Source organism: Danaus plexippus (assembly GCF_018135715.1).
Source record: "Danaus plexippus chromosome 3 unlocalized genomic scaffold, MEX_DaPlex mxdp_34, whole genome shotgun sequence".
Taxonomy (NCBI): domain Eukaryota; kingdom Metazoa; phylum Arthropoda; class Insecta; order Lepidoptera; family Nymphalidae; genus Danaus; species Danaus plexippus.
In genome coordinates, this window is record NW_026869846.1 from 61,331 (window position 1) to 85,575 (window position 24,245).

Sequence of the window (24,245 nt, forward strand, 5' to 3'; positions counted from 1 at the left end):
TCTTTCAAATTGCTTTAACATATCTTAGAACTGTTATTATTTGTAGGAGTACGATCAAAACTTCAGAATTTTTCCTGAAACTATCAATAAGCGTATCATTTGAATTTCTTTGTTCAATGGAAAATGATGCTGTATAATATAGTCTAAAATAAAAACTTTCTCGAGGTAACCTTTGTTTATCTCAGTCTAACTAGTAGACTAATATTTTTCCTTGATCGTAAGTGTATGCATGTGCATGAACATGGGTAAAACGCAATTTTAACACACACCCGAACCCAAACACACAGGTATCCGTATCAATAATTTGGGAGCCGTTGTTGAATAAATAAGCAGCTGAATATTAATGTAATATATCTTCACCCTGTTGAAACGAAAACTCCTTGATGTGTGTCATAAATCACACGTATCGGTTATAGCGCAATATAAAGTGTGCCAGTGCAGGTGTAACAGACGCCATACATCCAGCTCAGAGCGCCTCCAGAACAAAATAAAACATCGACAATATATCACTATATATTTGTGAATCGTGAGTACGAGAGCATGTCACATCCTCGTTTATGGAAATAACTGTCAAGTGATCTTAACGAAAGCTTCTTAAACGTTTTACCATTTATTTTATGAGACTTATGGGATTTCCTTCAATGGCTTTTTTTTCCTCTTTAACTTCGACGGGCCTTTTTAATAATAAGGCATGATTTAACACTAATGTCACAGTCATTAATCTCGCGGTCACGGCTGCTATACTACATACTCGTAGTTCATGTATTTGCAATCGCCACGGCTGCCAAGAACACTACACGTGAGCCAAAACATAATGACATTTATATTTGTCCCACAAGAAATGATCACAGTTTTTGTTTTCACGTGTGACTTGATCATACATATTTCTCGAATAAATCGTCACTCGTCTCTGCTGAAAATTAATATGAGGTCGTAAATTTTTCTTCGAAATATTTAACATACCAGCTCATGACATAGTAACACTCGCACTAACGAAATGAGAGTAGCAATTCAAAGGAATGTAAAATAAAACTATTTTAATTAATGTTAACCAAGACATTGTGTATTAATTAATTAAATTATTAGCACAAATATCTAATGTCAAGGCCGGACCACAGATTCCGGTGACTAGTTAGGTATATATATTCTCTCTCTACACTCGCATCTCGTGACGAAACTCAGACCTCTCCTATAAATTCATTTCGTTCGTTCAAATTAATTGCCCTCTATTATTGTCTTTGTATTTCGACACACGTTTCCGTGCCTCTCTGACAGCCTAACTACTGGCTTTGTGATAGCAAATACTCTCTTTATTTAATTCCTATTGAAACAGTTGTCATATTTCAAAATGTAGTTATCTGCGCTCGAACATTATCGCTCCTAATTTATACGGAGTCAGGTAAACTGTTCATTAGAGTCGTTACTCGTACAGTCATGTGTGTATTATAATGTCGTCGCTATTCGGCCACGTCGTGAGTTGAGTCGCGCTGTCTGTGCTACGTATAACTATCGAGCATGTAATAATAACCTGCATCGCGTCAACATGGACACCTAAAAATAGCTCTTTGTATCTGACCTGGCACTTCGGCAACGACCACATACACACTTGATATATTAAAACATTGTTTATTTTTATTCTAGGAACAGAACACTATTTCAAGATGCTTCATTTGGAATCCGTTATTATTATTTTTCCTGTTCATTAAAGACTCCTCCTAAACGTTCCAGACAGACACAAATGTTTTATAAAGTGCTAGGCTTCATTCTTTCTGTGCTCATTCTTTGTGTATTAGTAGAATCCATATTATTCCAAGTACCAGGACGGCTTTGTCTTCCTTATGTTCGTTTCGTTGTGTTTTCTCATCCATTAAATTTGTTCAAATTGAATTTAAATCCCACGTCTTTCCTCTGGGTTTTATTTAAATATTTTACCCTTTTAAATGCTCGTATAAAAAATTACAGTTTTGTTTCATTGTAATTTAATTATTATTATTCCTATTATTTTGGTTACAAAAAAAAATTTACCTGAAAGACTTAGAAACATTTATTTTCAGAATACGATGTTTTCGATTGTAATCTATCTTTAACTATCGCTCAACATCTCCTACATTCTTAAAATATGTAATATGTATGTCATCATGCTTATGTAAAACAAAAAAAGACATTTAAAATAATTTGTCAATATCTCGTGTCCAGATGCAAGACAACTTTTTTTTCGTCGTGTATTTTAAAAAGTATCGCCTTCGAAGAGACGAAGCGGCCGGTGTCATGACACTGACACTTTGTACAATGAAAATACTCGTGTTCTTCAAACTCGTTGAAATAAATACGACTCATAGACCATAAATGATTCGAGACAGCGGTCAGCTGAGTTTACACTTTCCATGTGATTATAAAAATAAAGAGTCATCTGTAACCATGAAACGCCTCACGAATAACGTTTTATTTCAAACTCTCCTTTAACTCGTCCTAATTCTGTTTCCTGTGTTCCGGTGGGCGAGCGTTCGAACTCTGACCCCGACAACTGATCTCTCAAAGATAACAGCTGACTGAATACTTTTAGTGGATTTTCAGGTGATGACTCAGACAGGTTTGAAGAAGAAAACTTCATTAGCGCAGAAACCAAAAACATAATAACGCTGATTCGTAAATAAATAACTTCATAAATGAGTAATATAACTCTACGGAGAGTGATTCTTGTAAACCAGAGCAGAGGACCACAGAGTATTGTTGATTGGTGAATCAATCCAACGAGCTCGTCTCACATTCGTTGTTGTCGGTTCCGTTCCACTGATAATATGAAACACGTGTTTCTTTAATTATGTCATTTATTTTCTTCTGTTTGCCGAATTCCCATCGGCTTTAGGATATCAAAAGGTATTCTCAACGACTCACGTATCACGGTAATTAAAATTATATTAATTAAATTTTCTTGTTTTTGCCATTCTCTGTATAAAGGTAAATATGTTGCATGTGTACTTTCAGTAATTAAGGGCCGCACATCAAACACGTAATTATAGTTAACTCGTCGCCGAGCGGTTCCGATACAACCCTAAGCAATTAATGAAATCCCAAATTATCCGAACGAGTGAGTGAGGGCACGCTCCGATTATGATGAGAACATTTCAACCATTCGCTGTTATCATAAACGTTCCTCCAACAGTCGTCGTTTCACCAGTCGCAACACATGAAGGAGCTTTGTAATACAGCGAGTCAAAGTTGGCTGCTGAAGTGAGACTTTTAACACATTTAATCAGTTTATTTTTTAAATGAAAAGTAAAGTTTAACGTCGCAGCCGAGGCCTCATTGTAAAGCCGATTTGTAGGGTTCATGATATCTCGTAGCGTCCGGGCCTCGGATTATGAGTTGGCACACTGGTGTTTTGTTTACAGAAAACAAAATGACAGTTCCTAGTTTTGATCGTTCTACGAAACACAAAAGAAATAATATTAAAATAGAAAACAAACGCGACAAAAATAACACGAAGAAATATTGCTCTAACTTAATTTGCAACCAGAAAAATGATCCTATTTTTATATAAAAAGATAAGTATTGTGTTTGGAAATATTACTTCTGTTTAAAGAAAGAGTTATGAGACACAGGCGTTAAGAAATTACAGTTTGCGGGACACTCGTTTGTAATTTAAATGTTTCTTTAGTAGCGGGTTTTTAAAACCATTTGTAAGACTGTCATCGCTAATTAAAGCCGACGCGGACGTCTCTCGCTCTAGCCTCTTGTATAATATAAGTATCGTTTCTAACAGCTTTACAGAACACTACTTACAGCAGTTTTTTTCTTTTTCTTTTTGATTATTTATTTTGGTTCCTTTGGTTCCTTATAAGCACCTTTATGTATTTATAGTATATCAATATCGAAATCGAAATATTCTCAAACCAAAAATACAAGCACAAATCTAAAACGACGAGAACATATCACGTAAGTGAACAAAATACCTAACGCACTATGACCTCATATACCCGCGATACTCGTGTCTGAGTTTAAAAAAATATTTTGTGACTGAAATTTTATACAAATAGGCTGAGGATAACTAATCGAAAATTGAAGAGCGAGAGCACATCTGAACTTTTTTTTCATTTGTATGTAAACATTATGATCGAACCAAACCCATATAAAATAAATCATTGAAATAAAACTAATATTTTTCGGATTATATGCGTCTATCATTAATTATTTTTAACAACATACTCCTGACGTTTCGGTTACTTTGCAGCAAGCGTGATCACGTGATCACGGGTGGGAACATCCGGAGTACGTACTCATAATAAAAGCGTAAAAATCATTATAAAAGCGTAGTAAATCCGAAATATATTAGTTTTATTTCAATGAAGACTCGCGAAAATCTTAGATCTCATTAAAATAAATGCTTGTTATAATATTTGTAATGAATCATTTATAATGTTTGAATACAATTAGCAATACTATGCACACCAATAAAAACCAAAAAACATTGCATCAAACAAGCGACAGAACACAACGTATTGCTAATTTAGATTATGGCAATCTATCTTGTGTACTCGTGAGTCTATCGTGTGTCTACAAGTAAATAATAATATTATCAAACAATTGCTCTATTCTAAAAATTATACGGTACAAGTGAGAGGGTCAGTGGTTCCCTGTCTTCGTGTCAATCTAGCCGTGACGCTATTCATAGCCGATGGATGTTGTATACTCACGTATCATCTCGTTACGCCGATTCAACTAGCCATTTAGTAGCTGACTTCTATTTTAGGAACCCGACATGTACATTTACGAACATTACAGAGATAACTTCATTATATTCACAACAAAATTGATTTCCACGTAGAAAATTGACGTTTTATTTTCCGAAAATCAGAAATAATATATATTTATACATTAGTCGTATTGAGGAGTGATGTATTTGTGCGACGCGAGAGGGAACATTCCTCACTTTATTATTTATATATCAAGTGTCATTCATATATACAGCAGCTCCGCCGGGAAGCATCTCCTGAAGGACGTTCCGCTCGTATTTTTTCGTCCAACCCAGTAGGTACGTCGTGAACTGCCGCCATCAATTGTCGCCGGAATGTAATGATACTCGAGATTGCCGCTGGCGGTAATGAATGGTACCACCATTAATATCCAGTGGTAGCTAGAGGTGGAACAGAGTTACAGAGAAATAGTTTCATACAGTTAAACGAACAGAAAAGATCTACAGTTCAATCTAATTAACAACCTCTTGATGGATACATACAATATAGCGGTAAAGTTAGTACCTGAACACATCGACTAAACACCGGGCACGATATAAAGGAACGCTTTTGATGATATTTATTTCTTTGCTGATCGATCCGTCTGACTTCATTCACGGTCATGTCTGTTTTTTTTGAACATCATGAATACTTGTTGGCTTTTTGGAGCAACTAATTAATTAGAGCCCAATGAACCTAACTCCGTGCCGACGAAGCAGAAACACAGATGTTTTTTCTTCATATCATCTCTTACATACATTATACTCGTATATATATTAACCTAGTCAATATTTGAACGAGTCCTTCAATAAAAGTAACCCTAATGTTTCGCTTCGCCGACCTGCCTTAACACTCGGTACATGTGCCCGAGCTCCAGGTGACCTTCCCGACCAACTCCTCGCTGCGTTTGTTTGTCTTCTGTAATGTAAGCAGCAACGTCAGCTCAATGTATTGTATATTAGTATACGAACACGTCGACTGGACTTGTGGCAAACGCAGTGTCGTCTACCAATATGTGTATACTTCATACTCCGTGACAGATGTTTAAAAATATTTTTCATTATTATACTCTGCTGAATATTCAAATCTAAAATCTATTAATACAATATTTCAATATTTCTCACACTTAACGAAATGTTTGTTGAAAAAAAAATATTTTGTGTCGGAGTTTAATTAACTCACAACAACCTGTCCGGCCTTAACAGGTTTTAGAGGTCAGGAAATGATCACCGCTCACTATTAAGATTGTTAAATCTGGTTATTTTTTAATAAAAGTTATCAAACATACAACACGACAGACGGCGAGGTCGTTATCACTCAGCAGCATATTAACATCTCAACCTACAATCATTCACAGAGACGATCTCCTCCACATCACGCGAGAGTAACACACACCGAGCCTTCAGTTGCTCAGGCTTTCGAAACTTTTGACATAAACTGAAAATGATGGAATGTTTAGGAAACTCCTCAATGAAACTATAATCCGTTTAAAGTAGGTGAAGCTGGGAGGGATCAGTTACTTTGACGTGTTTCACAAATTTACATCGACTAACGTGAACACGATAGTTGTTCAAACAGTTCGGAAGTATATAACCCGGCGTCGCCCGGCCGTCGTTCACACTCCTATATTATAATAATTTGTGACGTGGTGTATGAGATGCTATGATTGTATGTTAATAAATTCGTAAACATTTTATCATTAGTTGTCGGTTAAGTTTCTTGTTTCGCAACTCTAAACATATTTTCGCACGACGTGTGACACGTGTTATATTTGTATCCGTTGATCGTGTTTGCTTAGAGAGTGAAGATTTTTTTCAATCTAAATTCTCTTATTGAATGAAACAGCGGGATGAATCTTAATGAATATTATGAACGTTTCAGCATAAGGTTCAAACACACGCCGTTACAGTCACATTAGCTCTATCAAAGACGCGCCGCCGCCGCGGGGGAATCATTTCTACTCTCATTAGCAACAAATTCCGGTAGCATCATGAACATTTATCAGTCATAATGAAATTTTGGATAATTCAGCCTCTTAGAATATGTTTTTGTTTTACGATATAATATTGTGTTCAGTAACTTTTTGAAAGGTTTCGTATTCTTTATTATCAGAGACAACGACAGCTGATGTTCCCGTCTCCGGGACCTGTTTATGATAGACTTCGCTCCTATTTTGTGTGACCCGTCAACATCACTAACTTTTCTCACATTAACAATTTCAGCAATAGTCAACTGTTTTTCAGACACAAATCTTTAAATTATAGGAATGTTACAAACATAGGTTATAAAACAGCTTGCATTCCACAAGTTGAGAAATTTTTATTCATATTTACAAGTTTCTTCTCCCGCGAGGATTCTTTCTTGTTCTCTGGAGCCTGCGCCGGCCTCGTGTAAAACGTTTAACAAATGTTAACGAATTTTAACTCAATTCAATATTTTATTCACGACGAGATTCACCCTTTCCTTGTTTATTGTTCAATGTGCCTCGATTTTTTGTATAAGAATTAAAAAATTAAAATCTTTTAAACGGCATCTGCCAATCAAAAGTTATGTAATCGTTTTGCACAACATTTGAAATCTAATTTACATGTTAAAATACTAGTCGTAAGGCCACTGATGTAACCTTGCATTAATGTCCTTTTTTTATAATTTAGTGTTATAAATAAGCCACATAAATCTCAACTAGCCTCAGATGTGCGTCTCTTATCTATCAGTCTGATCCATTGACATATTTTTCAAATGTAGTTGAATGTCGAAATAGATCCAGCAACTCACTCTTGATTGACCTTTCGAAGATTCACAAGGGAATAGATTTAACACGCTTTCGATCCGATCTATTTCAAAGATATTTAATTTTAAAGCTGTTTCATATATTTTTTGAATTAACTATTAACTCTGACAAAGAATTGTCTGCCGACTATGTACTTCTTAGTGTTTTCTCATCTATATCCGGCTTTTCGCTCGCTTCAACTTTTATTTATTATTCACGTACTAAACATAATCATAATCAATGGACTGGACTGTTAAATGAATCAATAAAGTTTTCACAGTGCGGTGCATGCTCTGACAGCTGATTGGCTGAAATTAACATGTGGTTTAGACGTTTAAGAGATGAAGTGATCGTCAAAGTAATGGAGCGGTAACTACCGGGATGTTCGCATGTTGCGTCTGTTTAGAAACATCTACCAGCTTCGACATCATTCCGCTGGAGGGAAAATGTGAAGCCACGACTTACTGAGCCCGATTCTTTTGTAAACTCTCTCAAAAGGAAGTGAATTCCAAAGCCTATTGAGGAACATAATCACGTATAGTGAATAATACAACGACTCCACAGAATAATTTAATGTCAACTTGTTATACTAATAACATCGCAGCATCGCATTCCTAAAATTCATGTCTAGAACTTGATTGTTATTTTTGTATCAAACGTGAATAAGAAGTCGTTGTAAAGGTATACGTAACGAGTTCAAGATGTTACATAACATTGGTTAGCGTTGGTTATTAGCGTATCATAACTCTGTGTGTATTCCATATAATAAACGAAAAGTGTATTCGGTCGACGTTCCTCCAGGCGCCCGCGCCGCGGCCAACATAATATACTAGGTTGAGTTGTTCATGCTAGTTACTCTTAACATTTTCAATAAGTCATCTGCAGCCCTGTTTTACAGACTGTTGTTTTGTCTTGAACTTGCTAACTTTTGATAACATACTAAGCGTAAGAGCAAATGTCGGAGAGACGGTTCTTTATTTGATTGTTGTCACGAGAGTATCAATTTGTTCTAAACATGCTTTGACTGGTTCCGAATATAAAAAAAAATATTTAAAAGTTTAATCGCTCGAAATGATTCCTGAGTAGTTTAAGAAAGTCATTGTGACCCTGTCGTGTTAACCGGCTGTTTTATTTTATTCGATTAGAAATAGTTAGAATTCGATTGACTTAAATTCTTAACCCTAGAAAGGATTCCATAAAAATAAAGTAATCATAATTTTCAAGCTTAGACTAACGTAACCTTGTTAACACAGAACAAATCACTTGATGAACTATCACGTGATTTGTTTCCATTCATAAATCATAATGTTAATATTGAAGTGTAGTGGAGGCAGCATGGCTCCACGGCGATACATCTTTGTACAGATGACCTCTTTAGTGTATAACAGTCAGTTTATTGAGGTATTAACACAGAGAGACCGCGTCGGACCCTCCACTAACAACATTTATATTAAGTTTATATTTATGGAAATGTATTGTATTTGAAATCGGAGCCTCCTTTGTTCTAATAAATCTTAATTATTCTGATTTTGTATTTTAAATTGAATACGATGCTATTTAAATGGCTTTGATTGTTTATATATTTTCACAACATTAAAGTTTTTTTATTTTACTTAAGCCGTATTCTCTTTATTATAAATTTTGCTTGTAGTGTATTTTAACAGATAATCTTCAATAATTATTATAGTAAATATATAACCTTCACGCAGACCTCTATTATTGTAATTATTGCTGAGAATTTCTGACAAAAACCATTCGATGAGTATTGTATTTTCATTATAGATCAATTAGACCGATCTTAAAGTCAAAGGTAACAACGATTTCGGGACAAAAGCTTAATAGACATTGTCCACAGTCCAGAGTTCATATTCACAAAGGCAATCTCTGTTACGTGTAGGTGGAGCTTCATCGCTTCGTTTAATCGCTTTTTTAATCAAAATGCTGATGGCTATGATGGAATAATTGTAAAATTTATTATTTTATTGCGCTCTTAACGTAAAAAGATATAGATGTCGATATCGTGAGGATACGAATGAGGACATTCCATATTATATGGCCCTAAGAAGATGTTTATTATCTACGTATGTAATAAATGTGAGTCCAATATGAAAGAATTCTTAGTTAAAGAAAAGCGCGATGTAGGAGGCTCAAATCAGATGTACTTATTCATAACAAGTCTTAAATAACTCTCTGTGTTACTAACAGTAAAATATTAAAGAACGCTAGAGCCGCATCACCGCAGTTCGTCTACGTTTTGAATGTTAAACGATATAACAATAATCAGTGAGATTTATATGTTTATTTTTAGTGCTAATGATCAAACTTCTGTTAAACAATTCCAAATGTGTGTAAATCCCTTCAGCGAGGTAGGCGTCATACACGGCCGTCGGCCGGGAGCCGCTCGGTCTTTATAACAAACTCTTCCCTCGATCTTGTTGCGTCGATTTTAAAATAAATTCCGGATATAAAATGCACAATCGCTAGCATTAGTACTAATAAACAAATACAATTTGGTCTCTTGTGATGTCAAGAACCCAAATGTCAAGCGTAGTCCTGAAATTACGACGACTATAGAGAAATTAAGTAAAAATGACCAATTTCGAGAAGACCAATAATGGTTATTAGATATTTCAATGACTTTTAATTTATGTTCCGATAAACGAAACTTTGCCAAACTATTAACAGCGACTAGTATCATTCCATCCCTTTAAAGAATCTTCTTTATCTCTCAACTGTTAGAACAATGTTTCCCAAAAATTACTTTAAAACCATCAAGAATGTAATTAATAAATATGAACGCAACTTCTTATTAGTGAACGAAACTTGTAAAGAATAATAATATATAAAGAGGGTAGTAAAAATATATTTGATGAAGATTTAATTCACTCATAAATGTTTATAATATTCATTTTAATCATCGTAGAGGCAATTTTGTTTCATTTAACAATACGCCAATTAGGCCAATTTTTATAATAAAAATAAGAAACGAAAAATTTTTAGCCGGTTTTCGTTCAAAATATTATCACAAAATTCACAAGAAGTGTCCATGATTTTAATGGATCCTTTTTTTAAATTCTCTAGTAGTGAAACATGTTTTTTTCTGCAATGAGTACTTACGAGCTAATTAAACAAATGGCCAAATCTAACGTTCCTCGGTGCGCGGTCGCCTCTAATCTCGACAACAATAATAATAAACTCGACACCAAACTGTGTCCGCGTTGGTCTTTCCACTAAAATATTATTACATATTTGTCACTCAAACAATGCAAGCACCGATCTTATAAAGTTAATATTTTTCCACTGACATACTTTTCGTAATTTTTCCCGCGAGTGGTGTGTCGGCGGGCGTTGCGACGCGCGCTACCAACTTCACTGAACTGAATCCCACTACTGAGTCTCGGTCGGAGAGACCTCGCGTCACTGGAGACTGAAGACACGTCGATCAGCGTCATTTAAAAATCTATGTCCTCGTAACTGGTTCGTGTGTCTTTGTATAAACTCCTACTCATTATTATCACAAGAATTGATGAAACCTCCCATATCGAATATTATAATAAGCGAGTTCTAACAATTAACAGCAGTTGCCATGACGGCGCGGCGTGCTGATATAATGATAATGGTCCTCGAACAATATCTACACTTAGTGAGACGCTGTTTCTGTTACACAATATACGGATGGCGTGTGAACACATGTTTATGTAAAGAATAGTGTTTAAGAAGCGGCCGAAAACCTCTCATCCTACCTGTCTTCCGATCAGTCCGCAATCCGACCAAGTCGTAAATAACCTAACACAGATTTATAAACATTGTAACTGAAATGTTTGCACAAGCTCTCTGACGATTGTATTCAAATTATAAAGTCTACAACTAGCCTTCGGTTTTCACAACACTCGCCAAAAGCTGTGATTGACATTTTTTTATATAAAAGCCCCAAGTTTCGTAAAATAGAACGCTGTTTATTATTTGTGACATCGACTGTTAAATTTCAATAAGAATTAATAATATTTACAAAATATTAACGAGTAATAAATATGATGACAGAATTGTAATTTAATTTGAAGAAGTAATTTTTTGGTCGCAGTCGTTTCACACGGCGAGGGTCGTTATTAAAATTTTACTGCAAATAAAACTTACGGCGGCGGATACTTAAAGTTGTTGTTCATTGAGACCGTGTGTTACGTTACACCGGTTGTATTTAATTATTATGTAATATTGATTGTTTGTTGTAGACATGAGCCCACACAGATTGTGAACCAAGAAGTACTTACAAGATACAAATAATATTTTACGTTTACGTAGCTACTAGCATTAGTAACTTAATTTATTTTATATATTTGTTGTACTTATCTCATATGGACAGTGATAGACTGCCTAGTTTAGTCATCAATGTTATATATTAAACATACATCGATTACATTAACGGCATCGATCGTTCTCTAATATTTTGTACACGAGTCGGATGTGATGATAAACAGAGTTCATGTAAACTTTAAGAGCTCTATGAAGTTATCACGTGTGTACACTGAAAACTATCCCACAGTGTGTTTTACATATCGGACGAGGGGTATATTAATAACTTTGACTCTAAGGCACACAATCTGATAACAAAGCCTCTCTGTTTTTGTTGTCCTTAACTTTCGTTGACTTTTCCAACATCCTCACGCAATAGAAAATTACGTTTAATTCCTTCGATTGGTCTTTTCGATACTTTAATCTCAAATTATAATTATTAGGAGTCCAGGATAACGACATCCATTACACGCTCGACTCCGGTTTTATATAACTACGTTTAATACATCATTATTATGTGATGTCATGGTACTCGTAGTAAGTTTTCCGCTTAAAGTGTGAACTCTACGACCTATCTTTATCTGTACATAATATATAAGTTGTGTTAATATTTAATATAAGAGTCCGTATCGCCGTGTGACCGTCTGTGAGCAGTCGACCGTCTCCTAACGCAATAACTGATTCAATATAATGGATCTTCATATTTTGAAGGCACGTCACATCACTGATCTCGTCTCGTCCGCTGTATTATTGGACGTTATCTCACTATCAGTATATTTTGCTGTTACACTTCAGTGACGGCGGCTCCGCCTTAACGACCATCATCACTTATTATTTTAGTTCTCATTATTACTTTATTAAGGGAAGGTTTTGTTTTTCTAAATAATCTTCCACATATCTACTCGTTACTTTGAATCTATTTTTAGTTGTATGACATCGACTCATGATGTCATATTTCCTTATAAAAAGTCCTCACAACATTTCACGAGGTTTCAGAGCTTCATTCCATTAAAAGGCTTCGGTTCGTTTTTCTTTCATGAATTAGCATTTTAATTGAGATGCTGCAAGGGAGTGCAGCGAGCATTATATACCAGACACATGAAAGCGTGACCTTTACAAGAGTTATAATGTCATTTCTAAATTCTTATTATTTTGTGCATTTGGTATTCCGGATGCTTTACCAATTAGACTATCGTGCCCTTTTTCATCGTTGGGGTCAGTGTTTTATTACTTTCCTCCGAACCAAGAAAGCAGCCTGGAGGTATCTGTATCACCTGATACAGAACCGGGAGTACCCACCTCAGGCCGACACTCACTCTGATCGCCTCGGCTGCAGAGCCGCGGGGTCACTAGTGCCTTCAAGCTTGACGGTCTTTGGATTATTCCCACTCTAGTAAGGATGCTCCGAAGACTCCGGGGGGTGCATTAAGTATTCTATGTATTTACTGTTATGTCAGATGTATCTATTTAATATTGTAATACTTTATATAGTATATTTATTCAACTGTTGTATAGCAAGCACTGTTTTAATGTTAAAAACATGATTATGCAAATTTAACAGCGGCGGTGGCGTTTTTAAAACGTTTCTTCTTAAAAGCTTTAACTGGCAAAACAACTGTGACGCGATGTTCCGGAGGCTGCAAGTCCTGCTCGTGCCGATGAATTTATCGTTCTGAGTTTTCTTTTTGAACTTTAGCGCACTCTAACGTTTTAAAATAAAAGTAAGCTACGTTTATATATAATATTAGTCAATCGCTGCTAAAATATAAATCTCGTATTTTGCTTTGTTTTTTGCACTGTATTAACTCGTTAGCTCCCAGCTGGTAAACGGTTTTTATGACAATAAAAGCTGGCGGGGGGAGCAGGTTGATGGTAAATGTCTTACGTTGCACAGATTTATAATGGAGCCTTTCCCACCAAGCTTATGAAGTTACAAATTGTTCAATTTATCTCGGTCAGATTCATATTCTTACTGGTCACTTAAAAAAGTATATTCGAGTCAAAAGTAAGACTTCAGTAAGTTTTTCTTTTCCCTGTGCTCAACATTTTTAATCAGTTTTACAATTGCTACAAGAAACGGTTTTATCAGCACTCGTACTCGATGACTTGTGAACATGGTTTTTTTTTATATCTTACTGTCACTACGCTATCTTATTCTTAATTATTATTTATATACATATATGTCGGAGCGCCGAGCCCATTAGGGTCTTGTGAACCACTCATATTGCAATCCAATGACTAACACTTCAATACACTTTGCAATAACTTTATTTCACTTGTCACTATTTGATTAACACCACGAAAGTAATTTACTATTATAGAATAGCAATTATGAATTTGAGCCACGTGGATTGGCGAGTGTGCGTCCAACACCGTGTCCAAGTGAACACTGCCCTTACAATGCGACTGCTCCCATTTATATACCTTGGTGACTGCTACGAAGTTGGCGCCACTAGCAACCCCACTCGACAATCTAACTGACGTTAGCGTCTTTTAAAAAGCGTCTTTTTAAAATTACATTTGTAATATTTATCAACTAAATATAATCACATAAATAAACGAACACATTTAAATATAAACAAAAGAAATATAATCAAATAATTTTCTTAAAATGAGGTAGTTATATGATATTTTCTTAATACGCCGTCACGGCCATCCTGCAACATCACACGTCCTCGTGTGTCCTAACAGAATCTAAAATCAAATAAAGAAATTTGATATTTGGTTACGCTCGGCTATTCTGACAGAAACCATCATAAACCTTTTAAAGACTGTCAACATTATATCTCATCTTACTATTGATATCTTTGACAAGATATAAACCACACAGATCTTTGTCAAGATATTAATCACACAGATCTTTGACAAGATATATACCAACCAGATCTTTGTCAAGATATTAATCACACAGATCTTTGACAAGATATATACCACACAGATCTTTGTCAAGATATTAATCACACAGATCTTTGACAAGATATATACCACACAGATCTTTGTCAAGATATTATTCACACAGATCTTTGACAAGATATATACCACACAGATCTTTGTCAAGATATTATTCACACAGATCTTTGACAAGATATATACCACACAGATCTTTGTCAAGATATTAATCACACAGATCTTTGACAAGATATATACCACACAGATCTTTGTCAAGATATTATTCACACAGATCTTTGACAAGATATATACCACACAGATCTTTGTCAAGATATTAATCACACAGATCTTTGACAAGATATATACCACACAGATCTTTGTCAAGATATTAATCACACAGATCTTTGACAAGATATATACCACACAGATCTTTGTCAAGATATTAATCACACAGATCTTTGACAAGATATATACCACACAGATCTTTGTCAAGATATTATTCACACAGATCTTTGACAAGATAGAAACCACACAGATCTTTGTCAAGATATTAATCACACAGATCTTTGACAAGATATATACCACACAGATCTTTGTCAAGATATTAATCACACAGATCTTTGACAAGATATATACCACACAGATCTTTGTCAAGATATTATTCACACAGATCTTTGACAAGATATATACCACACAGATCTTTGTCAAGATATTATTCACACAGATCTTTGACAAGATATATACCACACAGATCTTTGTCAAGATATTAATCACACAGATCTTTGACAAGATATATACCACACAGATCTTTGTCAAGATATTATTCACACAGATCTTTGACAAGATATATACCACACAGATCTTTGTCAAGATATTATTCACACAGATCTTTGACAAGATATAAACCACACAGATCTTTGTCAAGATATTAATCACACAGATCTATATTTCTAATAATTAAAGAAAGTATAGAATTTTACCACAAAACATAAAAGTCAATTACATACTTTTGCCGTCACCGGCGCATCCAATAAGATTAGGATCTAATTCGAGTGGAACATAAAACTTGGGCAAGGCTCGTAAGCGATCATGGGCATATTTATATGTTCGCTTAGAATCTAAATCTTTCAGGAGATACCTGTCACCGCTAAGAAGTTGAGCTATCAGGTAAGAACCTTTAAATTTGGGGTCTAATTTGGTTTTATTGCGTTTATGGTTTTCTAAGAGGACGTAAACATCTACTTTAAAATGTTTAATTTTAACTTTTGTCTTATCAAACTTTACTTTATCAGTATTAACGTGAGTCAGTATTGATTGGGCCGCCCGCTCTCTTACCAAAGGTAAATCTACAGAATCATTTCTATCACTGTTTGGAATCATTAAATTTAATGGACGCGCCGTTTTCCCTATCAACACTTCTAATGGACTAGACTTGGTCACATGACAGAAAGTACAATTTAAAGCTATTTGGACTTCGGGAAGGGCATCTTACCAGGACTTATGGTTTTGAGTTTCAATTGAAGTAAGCATATTCTTAAGAGTACTCAATACTCTTTCTACTTGCCCATTGGAACGATTCGTATCTGTGGCTATTAAATGAAGTTTAATACAGAGCGAATCACAAACTTCTTTGAAGTCTTTGCTTGCAAAGCACCTACCCTGATCGGCAATAATACGACTGGGAGCTCCAAGTAAAGAAACGCTGTATTTCAATGCCTATATAGCATTAGGAGAATCAATTTTTTTGGCATGATAAAGGATCGTATATTTTGTGAAAGCGTCTATTAAGACGAAAACATACTCTTTCAAGTCATTTTTACCCGTCAATTTTCCAGTTGCATCTACATATGTGTGTAGTATGTCACGGACATGCAACCTTTGGGATGGTATGCAATTCAGCTTGGATTTTGCCAGAATGACATTTAGATAATTAGCAAGTTATACAATTATCCACAAATTTCCTTTTTTTTTTTTTCCTTCCTTTTTTTTTTTTTTTTTTTTTTCAACCTAAATGCATTAGACTTTCATGTACGTTATTTATTACTGCTAACTGAAAAGCACGAGGTACCATTGGTAGCCAGAAACTGCGATTGTTTCTTTCTATTCAAAACCCCGTGCCTCATCTCGTACGTTTTTGCTATATCCTTATCTAGGGAATTGTTGTTAAGTTTTGAAATTAAATCAAGTATTTCCGAATCTTTTTGTTGTTCCGCATTAACCAGTTTTCCGAAATTTCAGTAAAATTTATTTGTTTCTGATTAATTTTTGTTGTAATTTTATTGGGAATAATATTACGCGATAAAAGATCTACATGCTCCATTTTTTTTTTTTTTTTTTTTTTTACCTGGTCGATATTCTATATCGAAATCAAAGATTTTATATCGAAATCAAAGATTTGAAGAAAGCACCACCAACGTTGCACACGTGGTGTAAGGTCCATTTTTGTCTTAGAAGCTTTAATTGTATTACAATCTGTAATTACTAAAAATTTTCGATTCTGTAAGTAATGTTTGAGATGTTTAATGGCCTTAACAACTGCTAACGTTTCTAATTCGTAAGAATGATATTTTGATTCACATGGAGAAGTTCTTTTACTGTAATATTCAATGACATGAGGTTTGTTATAAATTTTTTTTTGTATAAGTATAGCCCCATAACCCTGAACACTAGCGTCTGTATGTAATTCGATCGGAAAATTAGGGTCAAAAATAGTCAATATAGGTCTTTTGGTTAAATGGTAATGATTCTCTGACGGATTTCCTCTAGTTGAGGATTCCAATCAATAACTCCCTTTTAGATGTAATCCTGTAAAGTGTGGCTATTATTTGAGAAAAATCTGGGATAAATTGCCGGAAATAAGAAGCTAACCCTATAAATTGACGAAGATGAGTAGCAGTTTTTGGTGGAGGTAATTAAGTAAGAACAAAAATCTTACGAGGATTTGGTCTTATTTGACCAGAAGAAACGTGATATTCAAGGTAATCAACTTCTGTTTTTCAAGAAGGCACATTATTTGAGATTAAATGAAAATCCTGCTTTGGTCAGAGTGTCTATGACTAATTTAAGTCTCTCAATACCTTGTCCAATTGTGACAGACGGGATAATGATGTCATAAATGTAGCAAACTGCAAAAGATTCAGAAAATTCACCAAGGGTTTTATTAATAGCGCGTTGTTAAACAGATGGTGCATTTCGAAGGCCAAAGGCATAGTGACATATTCATACTGCCCATCTGGTGTTACAAATGCAGTACGCTCAATAGACTCGGGATGAATAGGAATTTAAAGTAATTTAGCACCAACCAAATGTTGTATTTGATCTCCAATTAGGGGCAATAGATATCTATCATAAACTGTATTAATATGAAGTTCACAATAATCAACGCAGAGTCTATCAGTACCATCCTTTTCTTGCCTAGTAACTCAGAATTAAAAAGGAAAACAACTTATGACACATATTACACACACACATATGACCCGTATGACACCGGCATTGATGAGATCACGAATATTATCCCTAATAACTATTCGTTCATCTATGCTTAATCTATAGGGACGATGTTGAACAGTGCTACTTTAGTTTTATTAATAACTAGCCGTTCAGGTGATATTTCAACTGTAAAACCTAAAGTGACAAGATTCCGTCCTACTAAAATATCATTTTGAAGTGACTGATCAGGAACAACGTGAAACAATAACTCAATGTTGTGGTTTTGAATCAATAACGTTGACAAAATTTGTAAATGACACACTAAACTTTTCTTACCTATATCTTTCAAAAGCGACAGTATTATGAGATCGTTTACCAGAAAAAAAATGTTTGCTACGCTTTCTCATATTAGCACAGATATTAGCACTGAGCACCGGAATCAAAAAATAAATAAAAAGGAAATCTCTCACCCAGATTATAAAGGTCCCCTGAAGCAGGACTGATGGTGCAGATATCTACCCGTTGTTTGGTCAGATGATGGTCCTCCTGGCTGCATCGAAGGATATTGATAGGATCCCGATTTGTTACAGAAGAATTATTCGCTAGATGTCCTGTTTTTCCACAGTTGTAGCAAGAACGGTAAAATCTTGGCTTTTGGGCTTCACTCAATGAATAATTTCTTTCAGACACTGGCGAGGTTCTTTTCTTGTAGACAAAAGACAGTAATTCCTGTTGCAATTTTGTTCGTGAACTTTTTTTTTTCTGTGATAAATGAAAGTGCAACAGTAGCTGCAATTTGTTCTGTAGTCAGATTTTTCCTACGGTTCATAAGAATATTAAAAATCCGGGATGCGTACGATGAAATATTCTCCCCATCAGTTGAGCGGCTGTTCATTATTTTTAGAAACGGCAGCTGCTGGTGTTTCAGCAGTGCCAAATCGAGCGAGGAACAGATTCTTCAGTTCGGGCCACGTTGCATTTTCATAGGAATTTGGCGCCAGCCATGTTGATGCTGCCCCTCTCAAGGCTTCGCTTATTAAAATTATCAATTTACTTCCCATTACGGTTGCACCACGCTTCCACATCCGCATCGATTCTATCCGGGTTGAAGTTGAAGTTGAATTCAGGAAAGGTGATTCTTGTTGCATCATCTTTGGGCGCCTTCGTGTAATTTACTAACTCAAAAATGTTATGCTGTTGTAGTTAAAAAAAAAGTTTTCTCCATTTGTCATGTTCCGCTGTTGTAGTTGACAAAGTTTTCTCCATTTGTCATGTTCGGTTTGGAGAATTGGACTCCGACTTCGCGTGTGCGTATCCGGGTGAATCCCACTTCTGATGTCGGAGCGCCGAGCCCATTAGGGTCTTGTGAACCACTCATATTGCAATCCAATGACTAACACTTCAATACACTTTGCAATAACTTTATTTCACTTGTCACTATTTGATTAACACCACGAAAGTAATTTACTATTATAGAATAGCAATTATGAATTTGAGCCACGTGGATTGGCGAGTGTGCGTCCAACACCGTGTCCAAGTGAACACTGCCCTTACAATGCGACTGCTCCCATTTATATACCTTGGTGACTGCTACGAAGTTGGCGCCACTAGCAACCCCACTCGACAATCTAACTGACGTTAGCGTCTTTTAAAAAGCGTCTTTTTAAAATTACATTTGTAATATTTATCAACTAAATATAATCACATAAATAAACGAACACATTTAAATATAAACAAAAGAAATATAATCAAATAATTTTCTTAAAATGAGGTAGTTATATGATATTTTCTTAATACGCCGTCATATATTTATATAAGTGACTATGAGCTACGTCGATATACATTAAATACGACAAGTTCTATTTCCGTTCCGTTCCGTTTAATGTACGTAATGTAATGTTATTAACGTCAGACGTTAAAAGGTTTTTGGCTTCAATTGATAGTAAAATAAACCGAGATTACATTATATGTTTAAAATGTTATAACTAAATTACATTATTACACTTTCTAAAATAACTTCAGGGGCCAAGCTTCTGGTTTTATTTAAGAATCAAAAAAAAAATAACTTAAACTTTTTATCGCAACTTCTCACATGTACATATTATATCTGTTTGACACAGATTGTTATAATTCTTATAACTTAAATAGTCATTAAAAATTGTTACAAGTAAATCGTCCACTGCTGATTTATCTCAAAACAATGTTATTCTGAAAATATAATTTATCGCTCGAATCGCCAAACGCTGGGATTACATTTGCTCAGGCTGTTAACATGGAAATGAAAAGCAATATTTAAACGACGAGGTCTCATGTTGCCGTGACAGATGTACGCCGGTATCACGAGCGGACGCTGTGTTTTCCGAACAGATCGTTTATATAACAGGTGACCGAAAGAACTTGTCCCTTAACAGAAAATCACCGGTGAAGCTATGACTCTACCGGTTATCTCAAAGTTAACTTAAAGAAAACTATTTCACGAATCCTCCGTGTTTTAGAAAACAAGGTCCGCGCTCTCCGGCCACCATCGTCCGCAGGCCCGACGTTATGTACAGATGTAGCACGCACGTGCGGCACCGGACGGATATGCTTATATTGGATTTCCTTATCTTAAAAGCAACAGCATTTTAAATTTCAAAGTATATTTTGACTGACAACTGGTCAGTTCTTGATTGTATTCTATAAAGCACCCGGCTGTCGTGCTTTGGCATGTTTTCAAAGCATTTCATGGCCGCCAACAAGCCATTTAGTTCGTAAAATGTCATCAACTATCCAAACGTGACAGCGGTACCTCAATCAGGACAGGACGTGTGCTTGTGCTCTGTAAAACTTGTGTTGGTGTGTGGCCTTCACATTGTACTTTATATGAGGATGGGAAACAGGTTGATCGCGTTTTGAATAAACTGAATGTTATAAACAAGGAGTTTACTGCCGACGTTTAAGATAACACACAAAAATCTATTAAATATTTTCAAATTAAAATACAGCACAATATTAAGACTTAATGTGAACGGTAAATCGTTTTTAATCGGCTTTGTATAGTAATAAAACCATCACCGGCGGAGTTCATTAAGTCTATGAAATAAAAGCAATAAATAATATCTTTTATAATTTAATTACTTATATTTAAATCCTTTAACTTATTACGTGAAATCAAATATAGTTAGTATATTTGTTTCGCACTTAAAGGACGCGACAAACATCAAAGACTTTTTAATTAAGACACATTTATAGGAAACTAGACTAACGGATTTAGACTTCTATTTTTGTTCAGACGCTAAATCCATTCTCATCTTAACGACAGTTTATACAATGATAAGTCAGTCAATAATTATAAGTACAATAGTAAGTGAGAGGAAACCTTTGTAAGTTTATATAGTGAGGGTCTATTAGAGCCGAACTCCTAAACCTGCGGGTATTAAGTGTGATTATCACATTAAACTCGTAATCCAAGCTCAGGGAAATGCTTTCAAATTCATGACGTTTATATTTAAACGATGACGTCACGGATACCAAACTGCCAAAATCACGCTTCTGGCTTTTCAATACTTCTTCTATCAGCTTTGGGTGCTCTTTCACAGCGTTGTTTCGTAATAATGATTAAATCTTTGAGCAAATCTTTTCTTATAAGCCCACAAGTTGCTCAAATATTAATTTTTTAAATTTTAAAATTTGTGGCATTCGAACTTTTTTTCTGTTGCTAAAACATTTCATTGCTTTAGTCATTCTTACAGTTATATTTTTTAGATGTAAGACTGAATGTTCTTTTCTGTATGTAAATGCGTATTTCTTCTCGATGTGCCTTTTGTCTATGGAGATCGTAACGTATGTGCAATAAAATAAGGTAGGCAATTAAAGTAACAGTTGATACATATTATGTATTAATAAAATAATAAAAAGTTTTTTGTGTGACTAACACAGTTTCCTAACACGCTCGCCGTTCAAATAGATGAGTTTTTCTTTTCCATTCGAACTTGTTTCAACTAACTCGTAACTAACTCGTTAGATAAAAAGAAATACAGCTCAATATTAGGTGATGTTATTCAAGGAGTTGGAACATTCGGATCATATGTTATGTCCGAGATAATAAGGGGGTTCCCGGCCAACGTTGCGGAAAAATGTTACTTATGATATATGACGTTAGCGCCTCGTTTTAATACAGCCTCTAATAAGTGCAGGCTTCGAGGAAAATATTTGGTAATATTAAACTGGCTGCTCGTCATTAATATACAAAATGAATCTCGTAATTTTCATAATAAATAATATTATATAAATTTTGCAATATGGAGTCATAAAACTCATTTTAAATTCAAATCTGGGATTCAATTAATTTTATATATACGAGGTGTTTATGTTTAAATTAAAAAACATATTATTTGATTTTAATGCATTACGAAATAAGAACATAATGAGATTTGCTTGTTTGCTTATTTGATTTTCTATACAGGTTAGATCGTCAACAGAGAGATTATCATGCAAGCTTACTGTGACAGTACAGAGCAGCCAAACTTCGGCACGCACACACACACAAACGCAGTCCCGCGTGTCACATACACTCACACACATACACATACACCAGCTATCCTCATTTGTGTATCTACATCACGTCCGGAACAGTGTTAAGGAAGTCATCAGTTTTTATATTCCTGTTTAATTTAATTTGTGACCTACGCAATACTGTTACTGAACTTTTATATACCTACCACATTTAGCGCCATATTTGTTCGTTTGCGTTTCATAACATTTCAATCAGTATTTATATAATTATATGTTACATGAAGGCTGTATTTCTAGTTAAGATCTGATGATAATATGTTACAAGCCCTTTCCTTTCATATAAGGCAAGCCTAATTTTATATACTTTCAGAAGCTCGAGAACGTATGGAAGCATCTACGTGATACAAAAGATCACCTCACTGTGATCTTAATACCGTCTCTCATAACTTTGAGCTACATCATAACTTTTATCACTTCCATACCTTGCCGTATCTCCATTTTTGCGCTAATGTTAGTCAATCTTGTTTGTCGATAGAAGCTTTTAGGTCCTTCGGTTATGGTAACATTCCAGAATCATGTCCCATAACGCTACAATAAACACAATGCAAAAGATTGTTTCAAGTTGTAATGTATAAAGCCTGCTTGATAGTGTAAGCCTCACGCCTCGTTACGTCTCACGTTGACACAACACCCTAATACTATTCTCATGTGTAATGTTCACATTACAGTCCTTTTGTTTTTCTCATGATTTGTATTGAGCCTCAGCATCCGTCTGCTGCAACTTACTCTATTTACAGCCACATACACAACAGAACTAAATCTGCTCGATTAATTAATTATGTACCTGACGGCCCGCTAGGAGTTTCTTGTCTAAAGTTTTACTGTGAACTGCTCCGGCTGACTGGCTGAGCTATACTCCAGTTGGCATTATTTAGCAGTTATTAGATTGGTTGTTGTTTAAAACAGGTACATTTCGTCTCCTTTTTTGAATAATATTAGATCAACTTCAAATGAGTGTAACATTAACTTCAAAGAGTTAAAAATTAAGTTGCGTATTATTAAGATAAATAGCACAATTTAAAACCTCAAGTGATTAATCGGAAATAATTAGTTTTGGAACCGCAGTTAGACTTGAAATAAATCATTTAAGATTTCGGTTACTTAACGTAAACAATCTCCTTACGATAGCGGACGTTGATTAGGGCATTAAGAACTTTAGCGGATTTGGTTCTCAAGATTTACAACATTATACTTACAGAATATCATCCTCTCGTAACTAAATACGACGACGCCAGCTATCTTGACATAACATAACCAACCTCATAAACTGGAGCTACTCCAAGACATTGTCATTCCATTCAGTTTATGTATGTTTATTTAGTATGTAAAGCAACATTATTTATCTACAAATAATGAAAGAGGATTGAATGAGATGTTGCTTAAGACTATGTTATTATTGTGTTTTATTTTATAGTTTAGCACTATTTGTAACTTGCTAAAGCATTTGGTTTTGTATAAAAGAAGCTTAGAAAAAAAATTTAAACGACAATAAGCTTAGGTTAAAATTAAATTTTAATAGTAAGTAACTAGACAATTAAACGCCAAGGCAACAAAATGAACCTCGCTAAATTTTCGCCTGT

At 34.9% G+C, this 24,245-nt stretch overlaps 1 protein-coding gene across 1 annotated transcript in view; it reads right to left on the reverse strand.

The window, feature by feature from the left end:
* The window catches only part of LOC116777347 (FMRFamide receptor-like), a 35,076-nt gene extending 24,179 nt beyond the window's left edge, over positions 1-10,897 (reverse strand). The window contains exon 1 of the mRNA XM_032670885.2: positions 10,621-10,897. The gene's annotated coding sequence lies outside the window, so the exon portion shown is untranslated. The remainder of the gene's footprint in view (positions 1-10,620) is intronic.
* Between the last annotated feature and the right edge of the window lie 13,348 nt (positions 10,898-24,245).